The sequence below is a fragment of the Podarcis raffonei genome, chromosome 12, assembly GCF_027172205.1.
Source record: "Podarcis raffonei isolate rPodRaf1 chromosome 12, rPodRaf1.pri, whole genome shotgun sequence".
Classification (NCBI taxonomy): Eukaryota; Metazoa; Chordata; class Lepidosauria; order Squamata; family Lacertidae; genus Podarcis; species Podarcis raffonei.
The window spans coordinates 36379523-36393627 of record NC_070613.1 but is presented as its reverse complement, the minus strand read 5'-3'; the positions used below and the strand labels follow the sequence as shown (position 1 = coordinate 36393627).

Sequence of the window (14105 nt, the reverse complement as noted above, 5' to 3'; positions counted from 1 at the left end):
CAGAGGGGCACATTTTAAAGGTTTTACAACCTATATTTCCACACTTTACTTTGCTGTATGTTTTGTGATTGTGATTTAATTCTGCACTAGGGTGCACTCACCAAAGCGTACGTGCTCCACACTTAGTTCTTGGCATCCAGAAATCCTCTCTCATTCATTCATATATATATATATATATATATATATATATATATATACACACATCCATCAATCTATAGGCACTCTGCCTTTGCATGACCCTCCCCTCTCCCTGCCCCACTTCCTTATGTTAGCCATAGCTCTAAAAGGAGGGTTCATATTTTGGAATTCTTGAAAAGGTCAGAATTGGTTGCTTTATTTTCAGTCTCCTCAAAATTATTCCTTTCCAAGCTCCATGCATGATAGCATGAATCCTAATTAGATTTTCAAGGTTACAGTTAGCTTCTATAGGAAGCCCCCTCCCCCCTCCCCCACTGAGACAACATACTGTCAAAGCAAATTATCTAGCAATGTACAGTGGAGCTTACATTAGCAACAGTTCCTCCTTGATTTTTGTTTTCATAGAATCATCGGCTTTAAAAGGATCTCAAGGGTAATCTAGTCCAAGCCCCACGATGGCACTTCTCACTAAATTTCAAGCCGCCTTGAAAACCTTGCTCCACTCTTTAGGAGAGTTTGCATGTTCACAGGAATTACTTGTTCTGCTGCTGGGGGACAACGGAACGCATTTTGGAAAATAACCCACACAAGTGGTGAAGTGTACATTGGTTCTTTTCGGGGTACAAGTGTGACCCCGAAAGACAGGAAAGGCATACAGAAGCTCTCCAATCTATAACTGTGTGCTTGTGACCTCAGTCAAAGGAATAGAGGGAGCTCCCTCTATATTGATCCTGGCCAATTCAAATGCATGCATGTTAAACAAGTACGCACCAGTTTGACTGGAAAGCAGGACTGCTCTGGAGGCTTCAGTTTAAGCACCCAGTGGAACGAGTGGGGGACAGGAGTTAACTGGATCCTCCCACCTGCCATAACTCACCATGCTCTGTCTGCTGCCTGGAGCTGTTTTCCTCAGACATGAGCCTGGCTGGAGTGGGGTAGGGGACAACTTTAAGCAGCAGAACACAGGGGAGGGGACAAGGTTTGGTTTCGTTTTTTCAATAATTTTTATTTGGTTTCAAAATAAACTTATAACTAAATCAATTAAAAGTCCATATAAAGAGCTCTGCATCTCAAGACTTCCCCATCCTCTCCAGGGCTACTATTTACAATCCGTTATTCACATTTTTTATCCGTCTGAATTTATCCATAGTCCTTGTTACCTTACAAGTGAGATTAAAATCCTGCTAATGTTTTCATCTGCTTACAATAGTCTCCTAAATAAATTATAATTTTTTCCGATTCTTTTTTAAAGTTCTTGTCCTCTTGGTTTTGCCCCCATCCCCGGGTACCGGCCATGCAACATCACCAGGGCTGGATTTAGGTTTGATGAGGCCCTAAGCTACTAAAGGTAATGGGGCCCTTTATATGTCCAGCTGTCCTTTGTCAACAACAAATTACCGCTTTTTTGGGTTGAATATATGCTATATGGTAATTTATGAACCTAATGGGTATCTAATGCCATTTGCTCATAACATTTGCAACCAGTCTATGCAGAATGTCAGCACCCGATATTTAAAAATGGGCAAACCAGGGATATTTTAGGGAGCAGGCTAGCAGGCGGGGCCCATTACTTACATCATAGGAGCCTACACAACACAAAACACTGTTGCTGTATGTAGGTTTTATTGTATTTGTTTTTTATCTTATATTTTGGAAATGTACATCCAGGTTTTTTCCCTTTAATTTTTTGGGCCCCCCCAAGAGAGCGGGGCCCTAAGCTATAGCTTGTTTAGCTTATACGTAAATCTGGCACTGTACATCACTGTGGCGTGTGCGCCTCTACATAGAATTTTGGTGGGACCTGGCCCCTTCTTTGCAAATTTATGGGTCCCCGTGGACCCACATAAATGACACCTATGTTTTGGGGTCTACACTGTGGTCTCTTTTGGATGGACCACTAAACTTCGGTTTAGCATTATGCACAGTTGCGCCGCCACCAGTAGCAAACCTCACAACCCTCTCCTCTGACAGAGTCATGAAATCAGGAGCTTTTAAACTAATCAGACTTGTTGCATCCAAATGTGGATGGAAGTTTGGTTTGTTTAAATTATAGCCTGTTAAATTATAGTTAGAATCAAACAATGTTTTATAATACAGGCTTGTTTTCAAACCAGGGTTTTTTTTTAAAAAAGGAAAATTTAGAACTGCCCAGTGACACACAATTATAATTTATGTGAGAAGCATGCACCGCTACAACACACTTTTCCTGGAATTTTCATTGTGTGTGCATATTGCTCAAAAGTACTCGGAAAGCCAGGAAGAGTTTGCTAGGACAGATTTGCCAGCAGTGCATTTGCTTAAGAAAAACAATTCTAATTTTTCTGCAACCTCTGTTATGGACTCTCATCAGACTTTGTTGTTGCTTTCTAGGCAAAAAGAAAATAAAAGAAAATGTTTAGGTTAAACCTGCCGGTGCTGTTATTACAAATCTTTCTAGTTCTACTAAACAACTTTATTTCAGCTTGACTTGCTGTTTACAGCCTATCAAAAATAGAATCCAGTGTTATGTTCACAGTTATTATCACTTGAGGTTGGAAGGGTTTGTTCTAAGAAGGAAACACTAAAACGCAGCAGCAGTAATATGTGGACTTGAGTTTTCAAGTGGCTGTGTACTCTCCTTGTATTAATTAAACCAGTTCAGCTTAGGAACTAGACATTGATGCAATATGTTGTTTCCATTCCTGGAAATACATTCCCTAAGAGTTAATAAATAATCTAGGAGCGCTAATCTTTTAAAGTCAGCTCGGAGAGATGAAGTCATTTGCTAGCATTGTAAGCAAAAAACAGCAGCTCACTCCCTTCTGCACCGAGAGTTAAAGCTGCAAAAATTATTAGATGCTTCATGTTATTTCAGTTGGACATTTGCCTGGGCTGCATAGACTTTTTAGCATCCCAAATCATCCCAGATTATGCACTCAGACAGGGAAGCACCTACATTTTAAGATCTCATTCCAGCACAAGCATTTGGGTGTGTCATTTTCCTCCCCCTTAGAATTGCTCCATTTCCCATCATTTATTTTGATTCAACGGCAGCGCCAGATAGAGAATATTTTTGTTCTAAGGTAATAAAGTATGCTATTGATCATGACATAACTGGTATAGCAGAAGGAAAAGAGTAAAAAAAGAAGAATCGTAGAGTTGGAAGGGATCTTGACGATAATCTAGTCCAACCCCCTGCAATGCAGGAATGTGCAGCTGTCCGACACGGAGATCAAACCTGCAGCCTTGGAAGGATCAGCAATATTGCTTTAACAAAGTACAATCCAGAGCTCTTAAGAGCCTTGTGGGCAACGTTTTTTTAACAGTCTCACTTCTTGCAAAGCCCATGGACCTTGGAAAACAGCAAGATATTAGATAGGAAAAAATAGAGTTGTATCAGGATAGGAAAGCAGAGGGGCCCCATTCTGAATTGAGCTGTGGAGAAAGCCTCTCGGGTGCCTGGGGTAGTGAGCCCAGGGGCAGGGCGAGCTGCCCATAGGGGCAGGATGCACCGTGGGGCCTCTGGAGTTTGCCTGCTTCTTCCTACTTAGCTGCCCTACAGCTGGCGGGAAGAGGCAGCGGGCGGACAGTTTGGGCAGCACGGAGCCTGTGCTTGCCCAAGCCACCACATCTCTCCCAGGAGAGATGCGTGGCTTGGGCACGCTGCAAGCCCCACAGAGAGTGCTGCCTGGCATTTTGTCACCCTCCTCAGTGGTGACACCTGGGACGACCGCACCCACCACACACCCCTTCCTCTGCCCCTGTTTATTGATACTGTGCTTGGGGAGGGAGACTCCTGAATCTCAGAGTTGGGAGTCTAAAGCAGGAACTCCCAGAATGTGCATAGTTTGACGTCGAAAAGCACCAGACCTGAAGTTGACTCCTGCTTAGTTGATGTGTAAAGTCCAGCCAGACTCAGAGTTCTTACTGCCAGAATTAAGAAGATAAATAACTATTCATATGGATTCTGCTGTAGAGCTCACACAATAGGGAGGGATCCCATTTTTCTGCAGCACACTTAAAGACTATAATTTCCTCACGCAGCCCTGTAATTCATAGTTATTTCTCCAGTGTACTGCGCAATATTTGTCATTGCTTTCGTTTCATAGATTCACGATAAACGGTTTAACGCACAAGCACATAATGTTTACTACTGATAACATCCATTACACCCACTGTAAATAAACTAAATATTCACGCAAGCTATATATTGTCCTCAGTGTCCTTTGGGGATAAAGACAAAAATCTTGGAACTATTCCTATCCTAGAAGAACCTTCTGCAATGGGGGTGTCAAAGGGAGTTGTGTACCAAAACTGGACAAGGGAGGCTTTAGTGGGCAGGGGCTGGCAGGCAAGGACTCTACACAAGTCAGTCCAGGTAAACACTTTGGCAATTCTCTTTCCATAAAATATTTGCATTTTCCTGCACCATTCTGTTTGCCAAGGGCACAGTTTGATCTGTAATTAATTACTTCTATGCCAGGACTCTGGAGAGTGTTTTGGGAGCCCCTGATCCCTGCTGTGTTAAGCGGCATGGCGTATAAATACTCTAATTGCAGAGAACACAATGAAGAGAAATGATCCCAGAAGCAACAAATGAAGAATTTTGTCCCTCATTAGGCAATTGTGGGCCCAAGGCACTAGTGTCATTTCCCCATCACACAAGCCTGCACAGAGTTAAGTTTCGTGGGTTGAAATGTCACACCACCAGGAATGACAGTGCAGGAAGAAAAATGTCCGGATGGGCTCTATTTCGCTATTTGACTTTTAGAAGATATCTGAAGGCAGCCTTGTTCAGGGAAGTTTTTAATGGTTGCTGTTTTATTGTGTTTTTAATATTTTGTTGGGAGCTGCCCAGAGCGGCTGGGGCAACCCTGTCAGATGGGTGGTTAATAATAATAAGGGATGTGGGTGGCGCTGTTGTCTAAGCCACAGAGCCTCTTGGGCTTGCCGATTAGAAGGTCGGCGGTTCGAATCCCCGCAACGGGGTGAGTTCCTGTTGCTCTGTCCCAGCTCCTGCCAACCTAGCAGTTTGAAAGGACGCCAGTGGAAGTAGATAAATAGGTACTGCTGGGGCGGGAAGGTAAATGGCATTTCCGTGCACTCTGGTTTCTGTCACAGTGTCCCGTTGCACCAGAAGTAGTTTAGTCATGCTGGCCATATTACCCGGAAAGCTGTCTGTGGATAAACGCCGCTTCCCTCAGCCTGTAAGTGAGATGAGAACTGCAATCCCATAGTCGCCTTTGACTGGACTTAACCATCCAGGGGTTCTTCCCCTTTTTTACAACAACAACAACAATAATTCTAGGAGTAATGGGAAAAGATCAGATGAGACATAGTGAGAAAGTGGTAAGTGGGTAATGCGTTGAAAATAAATAAGATATAAGATGATAATGATTTCAACACATGGATAGTTGGGACAAAAACATGCACTAGCCAGTATACAAAACCTAGTTCTGTTATAATTTCCTGCTTTGGTAGGTGGTGGTGGCCTATGGCTTTAAACCTGTTCTATACATGCATACTGGAGTATAAGTAGCTGCCAGAATACTAGGGCTTCACCAGATGGCCTGTTTATTGAGCGTTCACCATGATTTGTTTGCACAAAGTTTATGCAATGATTAGACTATGGCTGCATTCACACGGGAGTTTATTTCATTTCCCTCACTATTAATTTCTGCATTATATTTGAGCTTTCACACAATGTAAAAGCCACTTCTGGAAGTCTGGCAGAATCCAGTGGAAGTTTAGCACTTATTTCCATGTTAATTGCTTGGGGGGGAAAGATAAGTTTGCAACCCCATTAACCCAGAAGATTAGAAGTGTGAAGTGATGAAATTTGGGGTGGTATATTGGCATCAAGTTCTCCCCTGCCATCTTCATGGGTGAATCATGAAGGAACAGGAACATGTATGAGTAGAAAGGGTGGAGGAGTAGCAACGTTGTTCACAGTTGTGTTGTAGTTCACGCACACTGGTGCGAATGAAATTTACCATGACATGGGGGTACCGGGTCAAAAAGCCACAGTTCCATAGTGCAATGAGTTCTACATTGTGAAAGGAACATTAGAAAAGAGGACAGAAGCTCTAGCTTTATAATCAGGAAAACTAATGCAAAATTCACCACATGTGAATTCATCCTAAGTGTAGTCTTCATTGAAAATTTGTTCTGATTTCTTCATAGGGAGCTTATTTGACAACAAACATTCATCCTGCATTCATCCTGATTTGTTTTTATGTCTTACTATTAGCTGTCTTTCATTGCACACTTTTCAAAGCATTTCAGCATTACTTTCCTAACAGCAAATAGCACTTTTTAAAAAGTGGTTTTGTTCAAAACCCTAAAATGTATTTTATATAATTGACTTTTTATTTCTATTTTTTTGTATATCGTATTGTTGTTTTATTGCTATGGCCAATGGCTGATGCAAATAAAGTTTCATTCATTCATTCAAGTGGTTTTGTTGGGCTTTGGAGAAAAGGAAACAGCAGCGTCAGATAACAAGAAAAGCTTGTTTGGTCCTAGGAAGAGAGAACTACACCTTATACAGAGCCAGATCAGTGGTCTATCCAGCTCAGTATTGTCCACATTGAGCGGTTGTGGCTCTCCAGGGTTTCAGACAGGCCTGCCTGGAGATGCCAGGGATTGAATTTCGGACCTTCTGCATTTAAATCAGATGCTCTACTACTCCCTCCATGCTGGACAAGTTAGGATGAAGAAAAGAAAAGGAGGAGGAATAGGAGCAGAGAGGGGACAAGGAAGCTACATAATTGATAGCAAACACCAATACATGCTTAACATGGCTTTGAGTTAGCCCTCAGATCCATAAATCCCAAACTGACTCATGGATGTTGAGCATGGAAATGCGAGAAGGCTTGGCAAAGACAGTTTATCTTTTTATCTTTTTTGTCATCAAAAAGGACTTCATGTTTCACCTACAGTTTTCATGTAAGCTATTTTCATTTCAGCCGAAGGTCGGGAAGCAAGCTGGAAGCGCCATCCAACCAAACACACAGTCGTATCTGGTTTTGTATTTACCAGTGTCATAAGCTGCCACTGAACAAAATATTATCTCCCTCTGTCCTTTCAAGAGATGTTATTTAGCGAAGTGAAAAATGACAGCCCTGACAACAAGTGTATGTTAAAATGTCAACAAGCGAAAGATAAGTTTCTGAAGCGTGGCAACGGACAGGCGGTTACATTTAGCAAAATTTCTCACATCATTTTGGAACCTTTGCTGCAACTCCAAAGGTTAGTCCTGCTCTCCTTACTAACATTAATAAATAACCCTCTTCTCCATTACTAGTGCCATTTAAATCAATAGAAACCATTTTAGAAAACAAGCTTTGACTAAAGCAGGAGGCAGAATCACATTTTCCCCTTCTTACGTTTCCCTACCAGCCTTTCATGGGTAGGCTTTTGGGTTCTTGTTAATGGGACCTTCAAAATGATTGTCGTCTTTCATTTGTGCTGAGCAAAGGCAAGGTCACAGTGGTGCATCCTCACTAGGGATGGGCAAGTATGTAAAGTCTCTCTGTTTCCCTCTTTTCCCCCCTCTACATTTCTATATCAACCTCTTATTTTTTTAAAAGCCATTCATTAAACTGCACCAGCGTTTTTCCTAATATATGCATGCCTGTCTGCAATTTCGCCTAATGCACACAATTCTGCAAAGCAAATTCCGCTAATATAATCCAGGTTGTTGTTGTTTAGTCATTTAGTTGTGTCCGACTCTTCGTGACCCCATGGACCAGAGCACGCCAGGCACTCCTGTCTTCCACTGCCTCCCGCAGTTTGGTCAGACTCATGCTGGTAGCTTCGAGAACACTGTCCAACCATCTCATCCTCTGTCGTCCCCTTCTCCTTGTGCCCTCCATCTTTCCCATCATCAGGGTCTTTTCCAGGGAGTCTTCTCTTCTCATGAGGTGGCCAAAGTATTGGAGTCTCAGCTTCAGGATCTGTCCTTCCAGTGAGCACTCAGGGCTGATTTCCTTAAGAATGGATCGGTTTGATCTTCTTGCAGTCCATGGGACTCTCAAGAGTCTCCTCCAGCACCATAATTCAAAAGCATCAATTCTTCAGCGATCAGTCTTCTTTACGGTCCAGCTCTCACTTCCATACATCACTACTGGGAAATCCATGTTTGTATGTTATTTTTACCAGCATGCCAATTTTGCCCTCTTGTATACACATTACTTGACTAGAGAACTCCTTTCCAAAATTCAGGAGAGTGTGAATCTTGCACAATGGCTGTGTTTCAGTTCTCATTTTGCTTTGGAAAGTGCAAATTAGTGGTTGCAGGGTGGAAAATGGGACCACTTGAGCGGCTCCTGCTTTGGATGCCATGTGGCAAGGCTGGCATCAGATTTCAGTGGACTTTTGATATGGTGTCTCCAAAGGGCTCCTGGCCAGCAACAATCTGAGATCCTGACTGGCATTGGCCCCATTGGCCCCATTACTCTGGTGCTAATGCTGTTGTGGTGCCATCAGCCACCACTAACAGTCACTTCCCTCTGTCCCCCTGAATATGCCTATCCAGTGGGCAGGTGAAAGTGCTGCTTGGAATGGGAGCTGAGGTGGTGCTTGGATAATTCATGGCAGCTGGCAGCCGCCTTGTTTCTCAAAATGAAATTCCCCATGTCAAGCACTGCATTTGGGGCAATCTAAAATGGCAGCTGGCCACACTGGCACTGAATCCCAGCACCAAGCAGACGAAACCAGGCAGAGGGCCTTCTTGGTAGTGGCGCCCGCACTGTGGAACGTCCTCCCATCAGATGTCAAGGAAATAAACAACTATCTGACTTTTAGAAAAGATCTCAAGGCAGCCCTGTATAGGGAAGTTTTTAATGTTTGATATTTTACTGCACTTAATGTGTTTAATTTGTTGGAAGCTGCCCAGAGTTCTAGAGAGGGCACCATGGATGTGTCAGGAGCTCAGCCTACACTCGAGCAGGACCCTGGCAGAGACACGTGCCCGACTGGCAAATGTTCTCTCCCTCCTGGTTGTTCGTTCGGGAGCTTCAAAAGCTTTCTTCTGCCCGAACATCACAGCGACCGATGCCAACAGACATCAGCATACTTAGGGATCCACAGAGTCTTCGCAGCAACTCAGCATTTTGGCTAATCTACTTTATTTACATATAAACACACATGGAGCACTGCAACATGGCTCCCTCTCTCTCTAGCATCAGACAGCAAAGAGAGAGAAAACAAAGGACAATAGTCCCACTTCACGGAACACAGTAACGCAAACATCTTGTCTCTGACACTTCCCACTCTGTGGAGTCAAAACATATACCGTCATGTGAACGACAATAATCCCTAGGATTATTAGGAATTCTAACAGGATGTCGATGGACCTGTCTGAGCCCTTGGGCCATCAGCAGGTGCACAACCATGCCAACTGTTAATGCTGGTCCTGCCTTGTGTAGTGGGGCAGGGCTAGCCAGTGTAAGCCCACTACACCAACACATCATTTCTATATGTGATCAAAATGGATAGAACCAATAACTGTATATAGTGTGAATCAGTAATGTCTAATCAGAACAGGGGGCCCTAAACTCTTGAAAGCAGTGATGAGTAACCTGTGGACCTTTAGATATTGTTGGATTCCATCAGTCCTAGCCAGTATAACCAATGGTCAAGGATGATGAGAGTTGTAGTCCAGCAACATCTGAAGGTCCATGGGTCTACTCCCCACCACCACCACTAATATAAATTAGTCCTTTATATGTGTTACACACACAAAAGAGACTTTTGGTGACAATCAAAGCATAAGGGCAAAGAGGTCCCAGGGTTCTAGAAGCAAAAATGGATTCAGGAACTCACAGGAGGAAAATATGGAATCCTTTCTGGATCACCATCGGTTCCTGAACTTGAATTTCTCGTGGAGAAGTGTAGAGATGCTGTACTTGGGTTGGACCATGTGGCCTTGCTTGGTGTCCGGGAAAATCAAGAAACAGTTCGTGGTCTGTAGACTGTGAATGGACCGGAGGCTGTCTCACAGAATAAGGCCACGGACAAGAAATGAAGTGATGAAAATGTGAATTGTTTGTTTGTTTTTCCTGCCCAACACCCCCCAAGCCTTGGGAATAAATGCATGGTTTTCTGTTACACATCAGATTCAGTCAAAGGCAAAAATCCATTGTACACCATCTGTATAATTTATGTGTAAATAGGATTTAATGGGCGGTTGACACTACTACAGCTCCACTGCAAATGTAGAGAGCACTGGATTATTATTTTTGACACTTTTATGAGGATCAACACAACTTTTTGTTGTGCACAGCACCTCACAGGCACATTTGTTCCCCGAGTCAGAAAGCAACCCTGGTGTGTAAGTAAATTGCCTTGCTTGTCGGTATTCATAATGCATGCAGGCTCAAGCTGCACACGAGCAAAGAACAATTGGTCGTCAATGTGTCAGCAGTCGAGCAGAACGCATCAACTGCAAATAAAGACATTCCTCTAAAGCAAAACCTGTCCAAGATGAATGCGGTGTTTGTTCTGTGCGACTGTCATAATCTGACTGGTGCCCAGAATTCTGAGATTATTTTAACAATGACATGGCAGGGGATTGAATTTTCCCAGTGACAAATGCAACCAGGGGGGAACGGAAAGAAACATGCTCCATGTCAGTTCCAAGGAGTAACAGCACTGCCATAGCATAGCACGTATTCCCCTGTTTTTTGTGCTCAGGATTATACTTTTAATGGTAAAGAATCCTGACCTTTTCAGTCTTTGTGGTTTGGCTACATAGATTCATGTCTGTGCATCCAGGGCCAAAATGCCTTGGCCTTCGATGATAAAGGCCCAAAAAGGTAATGGCAACTGTGGCCGTAAATTCAGACTTACAGCCTGATCAACCACACCACACCCCCAATTAAACTGAAGTCCTTGAAATCAAAATCAATCCTATTCACTTAAGTGGGGTTTAATTTTAATATTAAGGACTTCAATTACATCCATTTAAAACCAAGTAAACTCTAGGTTGTGAAAGACAGGCACCCTTCATTTCATTAAACCATTGTTGTTATTGCTATAGATCTAATTAGTGATATCACAAAAGTTAGTAATCCCCATGTTTAAAATATTATCCTTGGAATGTTCATTTTCCATACGTGCTCAACACAGCTGCGGCCAATCCTGTTTTGTCTCAGGCAGCGATATGAGAAGGGGCCACCCCTGAGGCCTGCTGAAGCCTTGCTTGCTGGGGTTGTGTGGCGGCTTCTGGTGAAACCCTGCAAGAACTCACAGAACTCTTGCAAGATCTCATAAGACCTCATGGAAAGCCACTGCTACTTCTCTTCTCCAATGGCAGTAGCAGGGGCAAGCAGGGCACTCACAGAATTCTGCTGCCTGAGGCAGCTGTCTCAGTCCACCTAATGGGTGGGCCGGCCCTGGTTCCACAGCTACCAGGCCAGGAAAAGTATATGAGAAGGGGTGATTTGGCCGGCTGCATGAATTCACAATCACTGGACCAGTTGGGGGCTGGAGGGATTACTTGAAATATACTTAGAAGATCCACAGCACAGGGCCATAGGATAAATTTCCATGTGTTATGAAAATTTAGAAATCATTACAAGGATCTATTTAAATTTCACAGAGGGTGTAGCAAGCAAATTCATTTCTCAAGACTAGAAGACCAGGAGAAAGAACTGGGAACTCAGAGAGAAAAGCATATGCACAACCAGACAAACATACCTTCAAACACATAGAAATTTTCTCTAAGGCAGTGTCATCATGCTCTCCTTGCTACACCCAACTGAACAAGGGGGACAGGGTTGGAGCCATGAACCTGCACTTCCCTCTCCAGAACATCTGGGGGCTGACTGCAAGATCCAGGGCTCAGGCCTACAGGTTTCCTTACCAACACCAGAAGTTAAGGAGCTTGTGGTCAGGTGTGTTCAGACTCCTTGATACATCAAGTATGACGGTAAGAATTGTGCCTGGAATAAATATGGCTATTTCCAGGCTTGGTTTCACGGTGGGAGCAGTTTGGTTTGCGGAGACCAATTTCATACTGAGTTCGTTGAGGATGTCTACCCAATACTAGCTGTAATAGCAATGGATATTTTGGTGCTAATCTCTAAATTTGGAAGCACAGAAATGGATGTATCTATTTTCAGTTCAGTCTGTGTTGATTTCACACACGGTGAACAGGAAGTCCATTCTATCACACATTCGCAGTCATGCACTTGGGGAAGGGCCATAGCTTGGTGGACAACATCTGCCTTGCATACAGAAGGTCCCAGGTTCAGTCTTCAGCATCTGCAGGAAGGGCTGGAAATGTCACCTGTTGGAAACCCTGGAGAGATGCTGCCAGTCATTGTAGATAATACTGAGCTAGATGTGTAAGGATAAAAATCAGTGTATGGGCAATCTATCCGGAGGATATTTGTATTTTGAGGAGTTGGTGATCTAACTCAGTTGCCCTCTTCCTGCCCCTTGTTCCTTCATTTTCCCTATCTGTTGTTAAGCTCTCTGTTGGCTGAGAACAGCCTTTAAAGTCCTAGTCTGAATCTGTTGGAAGGAAGTGATATTGCTGGGTGATGTTGAACATTGCTTTTGATGTTGAACATTGTTTGAAGAAAGTGGGGCATTGGGAGAGGTGGCTAATGAAGAATCTGCATGTGGCTAGTAGCGCGTAGCCAGTCAGGCAAGCCACACAAGCTAACAGGCTAGCTAGCTAGCTATAAATCAGATGATTTTGTGCCTGAGGCTACCTGGGTGAGTCACTTCGCCACTTCTTGAGGGCTTCCAAGTGGCAGATTGAGGTGCTTGCTTGGTATGTATATATTGCTTGCTGTTTAGAATAAAATCTTAAATCTTCTCACTCACTTGTGTTTTGTATTGCCTCTGAATCTCATTTTTAAAGAACCACTTTGCACTGGGCAAGATAATCAGCTTCTAAGTTCCCATCCATGTGCAGATAGATAGATGGATGGGATGGATGCATGGATGGATGGATGATAGTAGGTGATAGATAGATGATAGATAGATAGATAGATAGATAGATAGATAGATAGATAGAGATAGATGATAGATAGATAGAGATAGATAGATAGATGATAGATAGATAGATAGATAGATGATAGATAGATAGATAGATAGATAGATAGATAGATAGATAGATAGATGATAGATCGATAGATGATAGATAGATGATAGATAGATAGATAGATAGATAGATGATATAGATAGATAGATGATAGATAGATAGATAGATAGATAGATGATAGATAGATGATAGATAGAGATAGAGATAGATAGATAGATAGATAGATAGATAGATAGATAGATAGATAGATGATAGATAGATAGATGATAGATAGATAGATAGATAGATAGATAGATAGATAGATAGATGATAGATGACAGATGATGATGATGATAGATGATAGATAGATAGATGATAGATAGATAGATAGATAGATAGATGATAAATAGATAGATAGATAGATAGATAGATGATAGATAGATAGATAGATAGATGATAGAGAGAGAGATGATACATAGCTAGATGATAGATAGATGATAGATGATAGACAGATAGATGATAGATAGATAGATAGATAGATATAGATAGATAGATATAGATAGATATAAATAGATATAGATAAATGATAGATAGATAGATACTCTACCATCTCCCCACTCTAAGTCTACATGCATGCACCCCAAACACCTAAATGGGACCAACTGCTTCAATTACCCCACCTTCCTCTCCCTCTCTCCTGCTATGTACACCTATAGTCAAGACAGCTTGATCAAATTAAGTACTTTGATAACAAACAGTGCACCATCCAATTTTTGGGGGGAAATAAATCCAGCACTTAAAAGAAAAACAATTAGGAGATTTGCTATTGGTTTAAAGTAGAATGCTACAATGGCACCTCGTATCTGGAACAGATTCAGCCCCTAGTGACTCAGAATTGATTGAGATAGAAATGCAAGCCTAGCTTGACCTGCTACGTACACTGTCCCCA

General features: G+C 42.6%; 1 protein-coding gene across 1 annotated transcript in view; it reads left to right on the top strand.

The window, feature by feature from the left end:
- The window catches only part of SKAP2 (src kinase associated phosphoprotein 2), a 182291-nt gene extending 169156 nt beyond the window's left edge, over positions 1-13135 (top strand). The window contains exon 14 of the transcript XR_008332932.1: positions 13093-13135. The gene's annotated coding sequence lies outside the window, so the exon portion shown is untranslated. The remainder of the gene's footprint in view (positions 1-13092) is intronic.
- Positions 13136-14105: the final 970 nt, after the last annotated feature.